The sequence below is a fragment of the Solea senegalensis genome, linkage group LG3 (genome assembly GCF_019176455.1).
Source record: "Solea senegalensis isolate Sse05_10M linkage group LG3, IFAPA_SoseM_1, whole genome shotgun sequence".
In the NCBI taxonomy this organism is placed as follows: domain Eukaryota; kingdom Metazoa; phylum Chordata; class Actinopteri; order Pleuronectiformes; family Soleidae; genus Solea; species Solea senegalensis.
The window spans coordinates 1,638,423-1,656,787 of record NC_058023.1 but is presented as its reverse complement, the minus strand read 5'-3'; the positions used below and the strand labels follow the sequence as shown (position 1 = coordinate 1,656,787).

The 18,365-nt window shown below is 42.8% G+C and overlaps 1 long non-coding RNA gene across 1 annotated transcript in view; it reads left to right on the top strand.

The window, feature by feature from the left end:
- Nucleotides 1-1,735: 1,735 nt before the first annotated feature.
- Nucleotides 1,736-18,365, top strand: part of LOC122766346 — a 30,136-nt gene continuing 13,506 nt past the window's right edge. The window contains exons 1-2 of the long non-coding RNA XR_006360058.1: nucleotides 1,736-1,845; nucleotides 11,218-11,258. This is a non-coding gene — a long non-coding RNA (uncharacterized LOC122766346). The remainder of the gene's footprint in view (nucleotides 1,846-11,217; nucleotides 11,259-18,365) is intronic.

Below are 18,365 nucleotides of genomic sequence, written 5' to 3'. Positions count from 1 at the left end.
TACCTACCAAAATACCAAGCAACCAACCAACCAACCAACCTACCAAACAAGTAACCTACCTAACTAACTACCAAAACACTTACTTACCTTTGTACTTACTTCCCTATCTACATACTATTCTACCTACTTGACACACACACACACACACAGATCCGTGGAAACATCTGTGTGACAGATTTGCGTTAGCTTCTTTCATCCCTGGTTCATCTGAAGAACATCAGGAGTGCGTTCATGGAGATGTCAGATCCCAGCACGAGGAAACCAAGCCACTGATCAATGGCTGATTTATTGATCAGCTTCATCAGTGTTACAGTAAAGGAAGTCGAACACGCACACGTCAGACGTCATGACTGCGATCGCTGTTGCAGTGTGGTGGTGGTGAGGAGGTGAAAGTGTTTATTGTGGCGTGTTTACGTCAAAGTTTACGTTCTCTGCGGAACAAATGTGTTCACAGTTACGTGTGTTTACATGTCAGTGTTTGTACATTAAGGCCACATGTTCAGTGTGTTGCTCTGCGTCACCGTGCACATGGTTCACATGGTACACGCGGTACACGCGGCGCACGCGGTGCATGTGCTCAGTGCCAGTTGTGTTTGGGTTCACATGTCGGATGTTTATGCAAAAACTGCTGAGACCTGTTTGTTTCTGATTGGCTGAACGTCAGTGAGTCTGACTTAGTCATAGGTGAACCTACCTAACTACCCATGTATAAATGAACCTAACTACCAAACAGACAAACAACTAGCCTACCTACCTAAGTACCCATGTATTATTTAAAACAAACCTGTATGTGTTTGCCAGCTCATGTACAAAATGAGCTTCTCTGGAGGTGAAATCAGAACATTTTGGCCCGACAATAAACAGAACCGCAGCTCTGTTGTCTTGTTACGTTGAGGTTTAACTGGTTCACACACACACACACACACTCACACACTTACTGGTAAACCTCGGGGTGGATGTTGTCGGGGAAATGTCTGAAAAAACATGTGTTTCATCGTCAAAGAATGGCTCTCAGCAGCAGCAGCAGCAGCAGCAGCAGCAGCAGCGTCAGAGTTGGAGGCGTTGTATAAGACATTATCCTCATTATGTTCTTTTTTATTTGTTTTGTGTTCTCACAAACGCAGCCAGATTCACTCAATTATCTCATAATTATCTTGGGGGAGGAGAGTCTGTAACAGACTGACAAACAACTTTACTTTAAAGTCTAATTTACTTGTGAAAAACAAGGTGTTTATTGAATTAAGATCGTCTTTAGATCTCACAAGAGAGAACACATCTGATATTTCATCCAAAGTTGTTTAAAGTGAGGAACGTGACTGATAAACACATATTAGAACATTTAATTTTTGTCCTATTTATATTTGTATTACACTTGCTTCTTAAATACATTTTTATATATAATTTAAAAATATTTTTCCTTTGTTTTTTGTTATTATTAAGAAAAATACTTTTATTTACTATTTACGTTGCTGTCGCCTGTCAACTACAACTTCCGGTACAGTAATTGGCGTTACACACGCGGTTTCCGGTTTGCTAATCAAGAGACATTGCGGTCAACGTGAGTCACGTTTCCGTTTTGTTGAGCCTATAATTTGTTACATTTAGGGATACTGGCGTCATAACATTAGCCGAAGTACCCGTAATGAGTTCATGTTTGAATTCAACTCGTTGACGTAGAGATAACTTAAGCTGGTTTAGTTTTATCGTGACGAAAACTTAAAAAATGTGAAGATCCCGGTGGAGTTCCGCTGTTAAACGGAGCGCCTTTCCCTCCGGCGGATTTTAAGTGGATTAATGAACTTCTCGCCGCGATAGACGTCGGATATAACAACAAACACGGAACATGTAAGTCTACACGAGTGTGAGAATGTGTGTTTAATGTGTGTGCGCTGAGTTTTGAGCGAGTTATGACTCTAAATTGGACGAGTAGCATTTGTTGTCGTGGGACCAACGGCGCTGATTTGATGAGTTAACCGTCAACAGGTGTTTAAATCCCCGCTGTCACTGATGCTAGGCTAATGCTCACTCACACCTGTGGTGTTTATGATTATTTCAGGTCTATTAGTAGCTTGTATTAGTTTGTCCTTAACCGGTTGAAACACAGTTAAAACCTCAGGCCTCCATTTAAAGACGTTTTACCATGACATTTTTTCATAGTCTTTGCCTCAAACTGACATTTAATAAAAAGAATTTACGTATATACGTTTGCAGTAGTTTGAGGGAAAGTTCATATTGTTTTGACTGAAAATGACACTGGCACAGACTTTTTATTTTTTTTATTTTTTCGACAACAAACTTCCGTTTGTAAACCACTCACTCTCCCACACCAAACCCCACAGAGAAAATCAGTGATTTTAACTCATGATGGCACAGGAGCTGCTGGTCTACTGCTGCCTCGTGTGGTCACTTTGTGTCACTGATTTAAATCCGAACAAAGGATTTCAAATAATTGACAAAATAAGACATTTGAAGTTTGTGATGGAGGCAGCAGTGGTTCAACAACTCCTGTGTGCTGTTATGTTAAAATCACTCATTTTCTCTATGGGGTTTGGTGTGGGAGAGTGAGCGGTTCACAGAAACACCTTTATTGTTATTTAAATGAACATTTTGACTGTTCTTTAAGCTCAGAAAAAATAATTTTCTTAAAGTCCATTGTATGTGTTGGAGAAAAATGGAGGCCGTGTGTGAGAGGGAGCGAGGCCCAATTAGTGAACTTGAACTCTGGAGGTCACTGGGACGAGAGTTTGCGACCTCTGAGAAAGGTCACAGCCTTGCAGTTTACTTAGCCAGGCTGACACACACACACACACAGGCCCATAGTCTCTCTTACATACACACATACACTCATGCTACATCATAGAGGTCAAAGTTCATGGGTTAACTAAGGGAACTAACAGCAACTGGAGGGAGAAGAGAGGGAGAGAGTTTTCTAACCTGCATCTGGCCTCCAGATGGTTTATGAGTCATCCCCGGGTTAGACACACACACATACATAGACGTAAAGGAGCAGCTTTGGCTTCCCCCCGCTGAGACTAGATCATTCCCAGGTTGGGTCAGTCGGGGGGTAAACTTGACACCTGACTCTCTCACTAACACACACACACACTGAGAGAACATTCCAACTTTCTCCCTGCAAACAAACAACACTGTTTTGTCACACGGGCCTTTAACTGTACGTGCTCACACACACACGCGTACGGAAAAACACCTGAGTCACTCGACTGCCAGCGGAGAGTTCAGGCGCAGGTTGGCGTGCTCGAACGACCCTCCGAGGTGTCAGCGTGAAGAAGATGAAAAAGGGAGCGAGTGCAGAGTATATGAAGCGCTGGAAAATATATGGCACTAATATGGAAAAAGGCAGAGGGGGAAGAGAAATGGAGGGAGGAACAAAATAGTTGATAAATGGAGAGTTTAAAATGCACCGACAGCCTGGATTTGACTCAGTGAAATGTCATCAGGTGGAGAGGAATCGAACAGCGACGTTAGCCAGAGAGCAGACACAGGGATGTCCACGGTTCCTCCTCCATTTTATTGCATGTATTTATTCCATATATGTTGAGTAAATGCATATAAACAAAATAGAAGGGAGCTTAAATTAAACCATGCTTTCTGATTTTTCAGCTTCTTAACAGTGAATATTTTTCCTGTTTCTTTGCTCCATAAAACAAAGAAATCATTAAAACTGACTAATTTTGAGAGAGTTTTGGTTTGTGGACAAAAATGATTTTCTGACATTTCACCGGCCAAACAAGTACTCGATTTAATCCATTATGAAAACAATCATTAGTTGCAGCCATAGCTTCTTAAATACAATCCTAATGTCGTGAATACGTGCCAGTTTAAATGATGAACAATCAAAAAAATGCCCATGAAAGTAAAACAAGGAAGTTCATAATGGAAAAATCATTATCAATCTACAGAATCAACTGTTTTATTTACACATTGCTGTTATTCCTTTTTAAACGCACGCTTTTGATTGTGTAACTACACACCGATATTTGACTGAACTGTGACTTCATGAACTCTTGACACTGAAGGTCGGATTGTGAAGATTGTCTCGTCGGCCGTCTTATCTGAGGCGACGGCAGCAACAAAGGATGGAAAGATTTCAAAACAAAAGGCATCGTGATTTAAAAAAAACAAGGCATAGTTGTGGTTTTTGGTGGAATATCCTTTAAAAAACCAAAACAAAATACCAAACAATTACCTGCTGTGTGTTTGTAGTTTCCGTGTGTACCTGTGTACGTGGTTTTGGTAACGCTGCACGCACACACGTATCCCAAATGTTGCCAAATGTTTTTGTTGATCCGTGAACTTCTGTGTGTTGAAAAAGTTGACCCTTCTGTTACCACACCCTGTCGTAGAAAAATTCAAAAACTATGGATTGGCAATCCGTCCAGGGTGTGACTTCACCTTTGTTTCAACCTATGTCAGCTGAGCTTGGCGCAGCATCATTTTGTCTTTGTTAACGACCCAAACGTCAAAGTGGGCGCTGCACACACTGGTGTCCTTAGTAAGTCACCTGCCAAGTTTTCTCTCAAGAAAACCCGTTTAACAGTTACGTGATTAACTGAAAGACACTGTCCCGTAAAAACGTATCGATTTTTCGTATTGTTAGCCATTATGTACTTGTTTAGGTTTAGAGCTGATAAAGTTTGTGAAAGTTCCGTAAAACTGCACCTTGTTCAAAATCGAGTACGTCTGAATATCTTTGATCTGGCAAAGTTGCCACGGTGACCTCATAACTCGACAGGCTTTGAGTCAATGACTTTGAGCAATTTTTCTTCCGTTCACTCTAAATGTGACTGACAACAAACATAATCTTGGATAACCTTAAACTAGCATTCTTGTTTATATGATTCTTGTTCAGTAGGAATTAATCAGGCTCATGCGTTGTTGCTTTATTCCAGCAGATGGCGTACATGAACCAGAATATGAAAATCGCATAGTGTCACTTGAACCTGCTTAGTAACCCGTTGCTGTGGCAACCCGGTCACAGGTGACCTAACCACATTCCGGTCCTCTTAGCCTTTTTCATTAGGGGTTGTCAAATAATATCCCCAGACGTCCAGATAAAGAAAACGTTCTCCAGCTGAGATATGGGACTTTATCTTAGAATTTTAGTCCCAAGAAATCCCAAGAAAACTCAAGCAGTTCACTTAGCGTCGCTACTGTGCATCCAGCGTGGTCCCAATCCACTGATGTGATTGGCTGAGTGTCGTCACACAGTCCATATTTTCTTGGACCTCTAGTGCCACAGAGTCTGGAAATTTCAAATGATTCGTCAAAACATGGCAGTTCATAGTGATTTACGGAAACAGCTTTGGATTTGACTAGGTTGACGACTGGATCGGGTTCCACAATTTAGTGTTACGGTTAGTAACTTTGAAGTTCTTAAGATAAAGGCCATTTCAATGTGACCTCATCATTGCGACCTCAGCACAGCTGAAGATACCTTCTGACCACTGAATAAGTGAGAGGGACAAATGAGCACAGTCTTTGACTAGGAATCGCAGTAAGTAAATACCATGGATGTTACAGAGATGAGCAGCGACACTGGAACCAAACGTTGGTCTGAGATGATGGACGACATGGACAACAACATGGAGCAAGCAAAGGCTAACTCCCAGCTGGCAGAGCAACAAAATGAGCGTCCAGATTCCAGGATCCTGAACAAAGACAAGTGTGAGAAAACACAGGTCTGTAATCGGAGGCAGAGAGGTGGACGTAATAGATCAACAGGTGGTCAGTGGCACCAACAGGCTCCTAAAGACGAGTTCCACCAAAGGACGGAGATGGACAAAGACATCGAGTTCCTCCAAAATAAAGTTTCCAGGCTGTCCAACCTGCTGGAGATGGAGACCGGGAGGAAAAAGTCCGTCCTTGCCGACCTGCGTAAGGAGCGGGACTGGAACAGGAAGCTAGGTGATGATTTGCAGAAATACAAAGATGCGCTAGAGTTTTCAGTCAGTGTTGCAGAAGAGGCCAGTGATGACCTCAAAGCTCAGACGGCTGAGCTGTCTGCCCGGCTGGATACGGAGACCAAAAAGAACAGTTCTTTGTCCAAGGAAAAAGAGTCTCTCAGCATTGAGCTGAAGAAATGCAAAGACACACTTGAGGGTTCAGTCAGTGTCCAGGACGGTACCAGTAATGAACTCAAGGCCGAAGTTGCTGAGCTGTCAGCTCGGCTCGAGACGGAGACCAAAAAGAACAATTATCTGTTCAAAGAGAAAGAGTCTCTCACATTTGAGCTGCAGAAGTGCAAAGACACTCTCCTGCAGAAATCGGAAGCGTCCTCTTCTAGCACTGAAACAGAGAATCTCTGTCAGAAACTGAAGTGTCTGGAAAAAGACAAATTTGAACTTGGCAACAAGATCAAGATTGAGCAGGAAGTAAACAAGTCCCTCAAAAGAGATGCCGAGAATCTGTTTTCCAGGCTTCAGACAGAAGAAAAAAAGAACAATGATCTGCAAAGATGGATGAAGAGCGTCACCACCAAGCTTCAGAAGGAGCGACGGCAGCGACTGGAGCTGGACGTTCAGCTGGACAAGCAGGCGGTTGCCCACAAACGCAAGCTTGACGCCGTGAAACAGTCCAGCGCCGAGACGGAGTCGCTCCGTAAAGAGGTGGAGGCAATGAAAGCGATCAACCTGGAGCTCTCCACCCAACTGAAGCTGGAGGAGGAGCTCAGTGAAAGCCTCTACACTCTGAATGAGAGGCTCTCCACCTGCCTGGACATGGAGACCAAAAAGCTGGAGGAGGAACAGACCTGGAACCTGCACCTGAGGGAGAGCCTGCAGAAAGAAAAAGACGGCCACCAGCAGGAACTTGAGGCGCTCATCCAGGAACTGGAGAATATGAAGGGGGCCAACTCTGACATTCTCAAGGAGCTCCAAGCTGAGCAAGACGCCAGTCAAAAAAAGAGCCACTACATCTTTGGTCTCCGCAAGAAGAGCAAGGACAAGCCGGAGGACGAGGCGGCAAATTCGTCCTCGTCACAGTGCGATGGCAACTGTGCAAATTAACTGCTGACCTGAAGAAATGAGGAGACGCCTGAGGACGCAAAGGAAGGAGAAATCATGGGTGATTTAGTCCAGAAGAGGGCAGTAACGCAACATTGTGGGCGCCGACTGCCATAAAACACCACCAGCGACCGAAAAGCTGTACATCACACGGTCTGTGGCATATAGGTGACAAAAACCCCCCGCAAAACTTTGTCAACGCATTCGTACCACTGTGATAAACTGAAAAATGAAGTAAGGAATCAAACAAGAGAAGACAGTGATGCAACGTTACCGACGCTAACTGCTGAAAACCCACGATAAATGTACAATTATAGCAAATCTATAGCTAGTGCTGATTTTAGATGCGTTTGTGTTTTATGCTAATGCACAGATTTACTTCTATCTCAAACTAGTGTTTGATGTTTTCATTTTAAACCTATTTTTACATTGACTCAGAAGGAAAAAAAACGTTATCACGATTATTCTGGAATTATGGATATGACTGGATTTGAGAATGTTTAGGCAGTTATCGTACAATCAAAACAAGAACCAAGGTCATAGTGTTATTGTTTGTTTTCAGTAGGTTTCAGGTTAGGACTAGAAGTTGTTTTTTTATTCTCATTTAGTTGTGCTGGTGTTTTACGACAGTTGGCGTCCATTACGTTGCATTGCTGTGGAAGCTCATTTTATTCTTTTTATGCTCAATTTAATTACTCATTTAGAAAAAATAGATGGCGATAAATAGTTGATTAGTCGTCAATAAGTCGTTGTAGCCCCGTTTGATGTAGAACCATGAAGCCTAGATGTGTGTTTGAAATGTTTTAGTACAGCATTTACTTATATTATATTTTGCTTTGTATTTTTCATATTTAGGCTTTTCATAATTTCTCACAGCAAAGAACAAAGGAAACATCTTTTTATTACCATCCTTCAAGAAAAACAAATAAAGGTTACTGCTGTACATTCAGTACATTCATCAAATGCAGCCACTTTGAGTTATTTAAAAGTAAAACTGCACTTTATATTTAATGTTTTTGGAGGTGATAGTGAAATGTTTTATGTTAAAGTGGCTAAATAAAAAAACTGCAGTCACATTTTGAACAATGTGCTTTTTGACTGAGCTTTTTTTTCCCCCCCAGGTATCAAATTCACGATGAGTGCAAAAATCAAGGTTTTTGAAAGTCTTTAGAAAACACTGCTGAGAATTCACACTGCTGCCTTTCAAGTCCAGTCTGGTTGCCATGGTAACCTCCACAGGCAGATGAGACCGTTTGACAGGAGCCGTAAAAAAAGTTTTATTGCAGAAAAATCCCCAATATTTGGAAGTCAGCCAAGAAATATAGGAGGAGTTTGCGTTTGAAAAAAGAATAATTCTGAGTCAGCATTCATTTTAATGTAATAGTAAAGGAATTGGAAAATATGGTGTGAGCGGTGAACAGCATTAAGGATGCTGACTCAGCATTCAGTGATTCTAAAGAATTGATTAGAGAATCCCTAAAATGAATTGATCCAGTTTTATTTTAAAGCAGCGTCATGTGATCTCTACAAAGAGTCAACAACGTTTCAGTTTTAAAAACATGTTTGTTTGTTTGTTTTGGGTCACGTCGAGGTCAGAGAGCCCACATCAAAACTCTGGGCTCTAAAATAAACTTCCAGCTCTGATGTTGATTTCTCCACATTGAGCCAGAACAACAAGCCCATAGACTAAATAAAACAGATGTTTGTTTATTGTGTATAAAAGATTGTGCTCACTTGTATCAGCCTGACAAATCTGCAGCAGGACAGGCCGATGGAATCTGCACAAAGCAAACGTGGAAATGTTGTTTTCTCGCTCGATCTGTAAATGTTTTCGACGTGTGGTCTGAACCTTTCACAATAAGTTACCGTAAACGTTTGTTCTTCACCTCATCAAACATGGAAAAAACAAGGACTTTGGAAACCAGTGAGCAGCAGAGTTCAGCCAACGCTGCCTTTGACTTCATGTAGTCATTATCTTCTCAATGAACTCATGAGTTGTTTCATCTAAGAAATGCCAGGAAAAAAAACTCCTGATTGTTTTCAAAATCAAATGATGAACCTGTTAGCTTTCATAGCATAGTTGTGGTATCGGTGGATACTCTGGGTTGTGGTTTCGGTATCTGTGGATGCTCGAGGTTGTGGTATCGGTGGATACTCGAGGTTGTATCGATCATTTGTGGTATCTGTGGATGCTCGAGGTTGTGGTATCGGTGGATACTCGAGGTTGTATCGATCATTTGTGGTATCTGTGGATGCTCGAGGTTGTGGTATCATTAGTTTAACAATAATTATCAATCAACAAGCCATAATGCTATAAACAATTTAAGCAAGATTTAATACTGTAAATATGAATAAAAAAACAATAATCCGGTGAAAAGCTTAAACCGTTGTCTTCCTGAATCTCAGACTTTAGAGCTGCAGGCATCCCAAGTGAAGCTTGCAGACGTTTTTATTCACATTGATGTGGTTCACCTTTGGCTGAACCTCTGTTGTTGTGGGTGAGACGCAGGTCAAAAAGCTGCAGAGGCTGAATGAGCGCGTTTGTCTGCAGGTGAATCTGCAGCCGTTTACAATAAAACCAGAGCGATAAAGGAAGACAGATAAGATCAGGTGACTCCCACACACACACACACACAGATGGCCAGAGATGCAGCCAGGCGGTGGAGGATGGAGGTCACCACCTCTGTCGTGTTCCTGGATCTGATATGAAAGCTGGATGTTTCTGGTTGTTGTGGCGTTGGTGGCGTTTTTTTTTTTTTCCTTCTGGTGCTGATGGGAAGTCAGTCACTTGCGTGCGAGTGAAAACACGCATGTTTTCCTCCACTAATGACCTCCTGTGTACACGTGCAGTATGTAAACATGCATGCAGTCACTAAGACGAGGTGTGAGGGGTCACACACACACACACAGAGGTTTGTTCATTGTTGTTTTGACAACCTCCATCTTGTGTCTGCCAGCAAAAGGGGCGTGTTTGGTGGTATTCATGGTGGGAGAGAGGGAGAGAGACTACTGCACTGTATATGTGTGTGGTTAAATTTGATTATGCCGAAACACATTGTGTCCATCTTTAAATGACATAATTGTCCAATATTTCACTTGACAGGTTTCTTATAGGTGTTCTCTAATGTCACTAGAGACAGAGACTTTACTTTATTGATATTTTACGAGTTTCCGGTCCAGAAGAGTTTTCAGTTTCCGTGATTTTTCAGCTTCTTAAATGTCAATGAAAGCGATAATAAACGAGGTTGAACTGATCCGTTGATTGAACGGGGTCAACTTCAAGTTCTGACTTCAGACGTCCGATACAAATGGAACGCACCTACAATGCAGTGTGTGCTATTAGCAGCTACGCTAAATGGTGGAACACACACACCTGGATTCGTCTATGGCTTCTATCAGTCTATGAATTTGTGTGTATTTTGGTCTCTGCTCTCACTGTCTGCGGCCTGATTCCATTTCCATATGCATGACTCGTGTGTGTGCGTGCGTGCGCGTGCGTGTGTGTCGGCCGTGGCCAAAAATAAAAGATTAGGAAAAATATTCCACTCGAGCAGGGCAAAAGAAAACACGTTGTAGATTTACGCCGACGACGCTCGCTCTTCTCAGGCGGTATAATGTGGAACATTAGATTTATCATCATCAGCGGTGATTAAAAAGAAGAAAGTCTTCACATTTGGAGAAAAAACCTCTCGTTCAGTCCCTGTTAATAAATCTCCCCTCTGTTTCTTTCTCCTGCTGCGTTCTCTTCTTAGTATTCGCGCCTACACTCACCATTAACTTCAGTTTTTTTGCATTTTCTCTCTTTTTGGTCAGGTTTACTCAGTTTGAATTGACCAAAAGTGAGATTAGCCGTGTTTATCGCGTACAAAAACCACAACACATTTTTCATGTTACGGTAGTAAAAACACAGTTGTTGTAGGTTATTTATTAAAATAAGCTTAATTTCGCCTATTGGCTTTAAAAATACATCCCAAAATGATCCTGTCAATGCATCTTATATACAAGGGTTATCAGCTTTAGCATTAGCCGCTACTGATGTGTGCCATAAACTGTTGAACCCACCTACTAATTAAAAAGTACAAAGTTTCAGTCCTGAAAAGTTAAAATAACATTTAGCGCTGAAGCTAAAAGTTTTATTTTTACATTTGAGTGTGAAACATTCAACATTATAATCTGTTCATTTCTGTCGTTTCAGGTTTCAAATCCCGCCCAACGTCTTTTCATCGATCACTAAAGGTCAGCTTCTGATTTTTATTTTTGTGTAAAGATGCTGTTAATGCATTTTGAGACTGTTATGTCTTGTTTTGCTTTTGTTTCTGTAAATTTTTTAAAATTTGTGCCACTTCCCTGCTTCTCCTGAAGCTAACATGCTAACCTATTTGTTAGCTTGGATTTGTGCTGCTGCTCAGAGGGTTTGTTTGTGTTTGTTACAGCGTCTTGTTTTGTTGTTTAACGTCTTAATATCAATTCTTGTACTGAGGCTAGCATGCTAGCCGCCAGCTAGCTTATTTTTCTGTCATTTCACTGCCTCCACTAAAACTAGCTTGCTAACCAGCTAGCCTCTATATTTCTCTCTTCTTTGCTACTACTCAATCTAGCGTGCTCACAGCGCACAAAAGAATTATATGTAGTCACTTTTAACGTTACAAACGTGGGATGCGCCGGTGAATCTTTGTCTGTGATTTGACGGTCGTTCCGCGGAAGTCACTGAGGTTCTACCATAATGATTTATTCCGATTTACATCTGAATTTTCTAGATGCCACAACCGGTGCAGGAGTTACGGTAATCAAAGGTGTGCATGCAGAAGGGTTAAGACTGTAGACTCGGTTCAGTTGGGGTTTTAGCCGCTCAGAGTTTGCATTTCTCCCGACTGTCGTTCTCCACACGTCTATGTTTCGGTTGTGTTTAGCCAAAATGCCCTGAGTTGTAGTCTGCTTCTCTTGAAGTGAACTGAGACCTAAGTTTTTGGTGGACCAGAGTTTGGTTGCACGTTCACACCTCCCCCAAACCAACTAGACTTTCAGAGCAAGCAAACTGGGGTTCGATAAAGAAGGAGCTGGTGTGAATGCACCTTTGATGTAGCTAAACTGTCTTTCAGTGTCTAAATTATTTATTGCAAACACAACGTTGTTGTGGTTCGGTCCGTGTGGTCCGGGTCGTCTGAAGAATGCTGACCCATGAAGCTTATTGTTTTTTGTTCTTCTCCTCGCATGTGAAGAGGCTCGTTTTCTACACACATCGCAGTTTTGATGAACCTCATTAACGAGCAAAAGCACATTCCTCTAAGCCTTTATAGGGTTGTTACACACACACTCACACACACATGAATGAGTGAACACACATTGGTGTTGGTCTTTATCGAGCGATTCCTGCTTTTATTTACCTCGTAGTGATCGTGTCCATCTGCTTGTAAAACAGTGCTGTTGATAGAATGAGTCTACATTTGAACTCTGAACGCATCCATCTACACACGCACAGACACACACACACACACACACAGCTGCCAGCCTGTGTACTTGTTCCAGGTCCAGCGCAGAGCTTTCATGTCTCCTCACCAACACATCACCACTTAAAGAAACACAGGTGGTGAAATTTCTCAGATGTGCTGACTTTTTGCCAGTCGAGGAACAATAACAGTCGTCATGGCGAGGTGAGAGAGCGGTCAGTGTGGGGGCGTGTTGTGTGGACGCCACATTGAACAATCGCTTGAAACAGAACAGAGACAAAATGGTGGACGTCTTTCCCTCTGCTGATATTCAGCAACAGTTTACCGCTTGTGTCATCACGTTGTTGTGAAACCGTCGCAGGTGGGAAGGTGAACGCTTCCATGACGACAGACTACACAGTTCTAGCTCCACTCACTGTTTTCCATTACTTCATACGACCACCTCAGTGAGGTCTTCATAGCACGGTCGAGCGAAACTGCCGTGACGTGGTTTTACGTGGAGCTCAGATTCGTGACGTCAAGGTTTTGAAGTTGAGAAATGTTCAGACCTGATGGGAACTGGAGCTTCAGTGTCTCCTCGATGAACACAGTGGACCCAACCATTTCTCCATGACCTCTCTGGGAAATACCGTACTCTGCGTCTTCTGGCCAAGGGAAGATCTCAAACACAAAAGACGCCTATAGAAATTCTCAGTCGTCCATGTCATAGTTCTCCAAAAGTCAGTAGCAAGTGGACTTTACTTGAAGGTGTCTCACTCCCTTCTCAGAGGAACAGACTATAAACTGTCTTGAGGATGACCTGAGTCCTGGGTTTCACCGTCGACTCTTGGGTGACTGTGAAACTTCCAAGTCCAGTTGCTACTTAGTCAGTGACTTTTGATGTACAAAAATACTAAGAACCAGCGTAAGGCATTGGAGATCGACTCATGCGAACTCTACCTGGAGAGAACGTAAGACACTGTAGACCAAGACAGACCACCTCCAGGTCCAGAAGACGACTAACCGAGCTCCACATTCCAGAAACGCAAGTTCTGCCAAAAAGTGGATCAGCTTTAGGACTAAACTGTGAGACCATTGTCTGTTTTTTACCAGCGGAGGAAGAAGATGACGCGGTGCGATGATCTGCTGAACATCCGTGGTCACAGTGCATTAGAGACATTGTGGAGATGCTATGCACACGTTCACTGTATTGCACATTAGCCGCATTAGCATATACCGCATGCATACACCTATTTTTTGTGTGTGAGTGTTGTCATTAGAGACAAAAGAAAACAACAAAGGCCAAAGGAAAGAAGTCGCACACGTGTGCATCGGTGAAGGTAGCGTCTGACGGTGTTGGGACGTCTGTGAAATCTCTGTGGTCGGACGGCGGAGGCTCAGGGTGTAGACAGTAACACAAACCACATCACCAGAGGAACCTCAGTCAAGGTTGGAGCTGGCTATTTTACTCACTGTGAAATGGAAAGAAGTAAAAAAGAGGTTCCTTTTATAACAAAAGGTTATTTTGTAGAAGGACGCCTGGTGTGCATCGCTGTGTGTTAGAAGATTACACATGATTCTCCTCACAGGTGTTAGTGTTTTTCACATAGTTGATGCCAAAGTGCAAGGAATTGTCATAGAAACATCTCTTCTTTTTCTTCTTTACCCCCCCATGCAACGTTTACTCTAATGGCAGCCATGTTCTCATCCTCTGATATCATGACACAATGTTAACACAACCCACATTGTAAGACCACACTCACAAGTCTTTGTTTTGTTGCTGAAAATGAAGATTAATGACGTTTATATGTCACGTACGGACATTTTCACCAATGAATAAAATATCCGCCTGATAAAAACCTGCATCGGCTTAAATCTACAAACTCATCGTGAGTATATTTGTTGCTTTATTTCAATGTAACTAACACTTTTCCAACAGGAAACTGAAGTTTGTAAAGCACTTACTCTCTCACTGAGAAAATCTTTTCCTGTTGGAAAAGTCTGTTTAACAGTGAGATAAAGACGTGAACATGTTCTTAAGACATCATAGACTTAAACTGAAGTTGGCACATGTCACATGTACACAACACACCGGCGACATGAAAGCACCTGGCCTGAACTGTCCCTTTAACAACTTTAGATGGATGTTGTTGTTAAAAGGGTGACACTGAGTTGCTGGCTGACTTTTACGACCGCACTCATGCGACTGCTGCGCCGCGTTTTTCACACTTAACCATTATCCCATAATTGGATGTTGTCGCGGGGGCCGCGTTTACAAAACCCAGAACCACCTCGCCCTCGATCTACGAGACACCAACGTCCACCAGACACCTTTATTGACCCGACAGTATCGGATTTACACAGTTTCCACGTTCTACGTTTTCCTGAGTGTGACAGTCATGGCCCAGAATTTAGAGCGGTGCCGGTGGTGCACGTGGAGGTGCGGCGGGTGATCTACGAGGTGCACATGGATGAGGTTGGTGTCCGTGCTCTCGTGTCCTAACACGTCAAACCACTCGTGTGCGGTTTCCAGAGCCGCCTCGGCGTGTTCCTTTGAAGAGCGGGGTGAAAAACGCAGCCGTTACCATGTTTTATCTTGTGGAGGAGAGGTTTTGTTGAGGGGTGGAGGTCAGGATTAGGTGAGAGGCGGAGCTAATCCTCATCCACACACAGAGGGAGAGAAAAAGGAGAAAAGAAGGAATTAAGATTGAGTCTTAAATAACAGAATTTTTGCATTCTCCGATTAAAGTACAGTTGTGAATGCAGAGTTACTCCTGGGTCACACTCTCTCACACAGGTGCACACGTACATTCTCATCTTTCCTGCTTTGTAAACGTAAACGTCAACATTTATATCCCGGTATGAAAAGTTTGGTACCGTCACATTTTTTACTGACCATTTTGTATTGTGTATTTTTATTTGCGTCTCGTTGGTCGTTTTGTAACTCTGTGTGTTTGACGGAGCTCATTTCGTTTATTCCGGGGAATATTTCCTAACATGATTGACGCTAAAAAAAACCTTTTCACAACAACTGTGGTCTGTAGTTACAGTGTGTGTGTGTGTGGGGTGGGCGAGAGGGCAACGCTGGAGGCCAAGCGAGGCGGCGACGTCCTGCAGGATTGAGAGAGAGAGAGAGAGTCGTAAATGTAAAAGAGTGTGCGTGTACATGTGCGAGTGTGTGCGAGTGTTGGTTCCGCACAGTGAGAGGTTATCCAAACAAACCACTAGAATGTCAAGTTACATGCCGACGATTCCTCTGTGTTTTATTGGCTGACTTCACTGAGTTACTCCTGGGTCACACACACATGTGCACGCACGCACGCACACACACACACAGAACCATGCCACACACACTGATTTCCCTGCAGTTATCGCACACACACGCACGCACATACTCACACACGCTCGCCTGCACACACACACAAACACAGTGGCTTGTATTTAGGATCTTTTTTTTTTCCTGTCAAAAACACTGACCTCGTCAGGACCAGTCGTCGTCATGGAGACCAAAACCTGGTCCGAATGAGGCAGAACCTCGTTTCTGAGGAACATGGTTAAAGTTATAGGATTAAGATTTAAAGTTAGAGTTATGAAGAGTTAATGAAGAGTCCTGAGTAGAATAGTTGCACAAACCTCTGTGTGTGTGTGTGTGTGTGTGTGTGTGTGTGTGTGTGTGTGTGTGCTTGACCTTATAACAACCACAGAAGGAGGTTAAAAAAAGAGTGAGCTGAAAATGCATTTTTCTTTCCTTTTTCTGGACACATTGTTCTTGAAAACCCTGGAGTTTTAGAGCAGAGACATGAAATCGACCTTCACTGATCAGGACATTATGAAATAATCAATAACATGTTGATTTTTCTTTGATTTTTGCTTCAAAATATCAAAAATTTAAGCTTCGTTTTCCAGCTGAAAAGTTTCCTCATGGTAAAAATATCGATTAGTGTTCGTCAACGTTCTCAAACGTCTCGTTTTTGTTTAACGTAATTCTCTGAAGAGTAAAACACATCCCGTATCATAAATAATTCAGCAATCGATAAATAATCTTAACAAAACCACAAATGTGATGCTCATAAATTGAGGCGGAGCTCGTTGAGGGTTATTTATTTTGTCTTTTCTTCAAAGTCTAAAACTTTATTAACATGTCTTATTTTCTTATTGTTCCCATGAAGAACATGTTTGCAGGGACGCCACATGTTTGACTGCTGAGGAGAAAACGGCACATTCATGTTGTGTTTACGTGTCTTACGTGACACGCGCGCACACACACACACGTGGTGAAGAAATGATTGATTTCAGACGCTGCAGCCTTTTGTCTTTTACTCTGAGGCAACAACGTTGTTGTTGTGTAACGGCGACGTTTTTACGAGGACAGATTTACACAGCGAAGACTGTGGGGAGAGAGGAAACGTTTACGCGTCTTCACATGCACGCACGCACACACACGTGCACGTCTGTGTGGGTGAGAGAGAGAGGCGTTCAGGGCCACGAGTTCAGCTCAGTGTGAAGTTATGGGAGAGTTAAAATGCAGAAGAGGCAAGGTCAGGCCACCGGGCCGACTCAGGGTCAGCCGTGTGTGTGTGTGTGTGTGTGTGTGTGTGTGTGTGTGTGTGTGTGTGTGTGTGTGTGTGTGTGTGTGTGTGTGTGTGTGTGTGTGTGTGTGTGTGTGTGTGTGTGTGTGTGTGTGGGCTAACAATGTTTAAAGGTAAGTCTTGGGTTACAGCTGGCAGTGGGGGGCGGAGGCTATGGTGAGAAATTTAGGGTCGGGGAGAGGGAAAGAGGTGAGGTGAGTGTTAGGAAGGCAGGGAGGTAAAGTGTGGTTTACGGGACCGGACACACAGGGTATGGGGGGTGACGGAGGGGGAGGAAGAGGGTGAGAAGTTATTGGGAGGAGAGAGTGAAGGAGTTGAGTTTCAGGTGAAAAGGTGAAGGTGGAAGCAAAGAGGAGAAGTTGGCGATCCAGTTACATCGAGGTCAAAAGCTGCAGTTGCCACGGTTACTGTTAGTTGGCAGCAGCAGCTTTGGGTTTGTGGGAGGAGCTAACACTGGGGGGCGTGACTAAATCCTCGATTCCACCTTTGCTTCCGAAGGTCTATGTCAAAATGTTTTTTTGCGTTGTGGTTTGTTGTTTGTGGGCGGGCCTTAGAAAGCAGCCTGCTGATTGGCTACTGAGTTTTGGAGCAACAGCTCAATGGACTGGAAGTCGGAAATTGTCCCCCGAGTTTTCCCTGTCATCACTGATAAAATAATTGTTATCCCTTTCTTCTTGACCGTGGGCCAGTTATGACTGTGAGAAAAACGTTAATGTTTGTGAAGCTCTCCAACATACAGTCATGGTGATTTATTTTTACATGAAGTGCCACAAGGGGGAGCTGTGTCTTTACAATCTTTACAGTAACTCAAGAAATGAATCGGCAGATTCATCCGTGATGAAAAACCGACATTATTAACAATCCTAATGTTCTGTATTGTGGATATGATCCGTATCAGATTGAAGGCTGCACCTGTTTATATGAAATAATCTAAAATAAACGCTATTAAAGACATGTTTTTACAATCATCACAATCATTTCAGTCAGGATAATCAGGATAGTCAATGACTTTTTTCTGAACAGCTGAATCTTTTGTTTTCTCCGTTCGTTGCTCATATTTTTTTAATATGGTAAAGTTTTTATTTTTGTCCCTTTTTTGTAGAAAAAAAATTCCCTGGTTTGGTTTGTGTGGACGGAGCATGTTTCTTATCTGCAGCAGATCTGGTTTGAGTAACTGATCCGAGGGTTTAAAGACTTATCACACGTCAAAACACTGTACACCAATTTGTTTGACTACAAGGCCGGAATTTACAGCCTGAGAGGAACAGAAGCTCCTCCGTCACAGCGAACACATTCACACTCGTGTTTATCAGAAGGCTTTTGGTTTA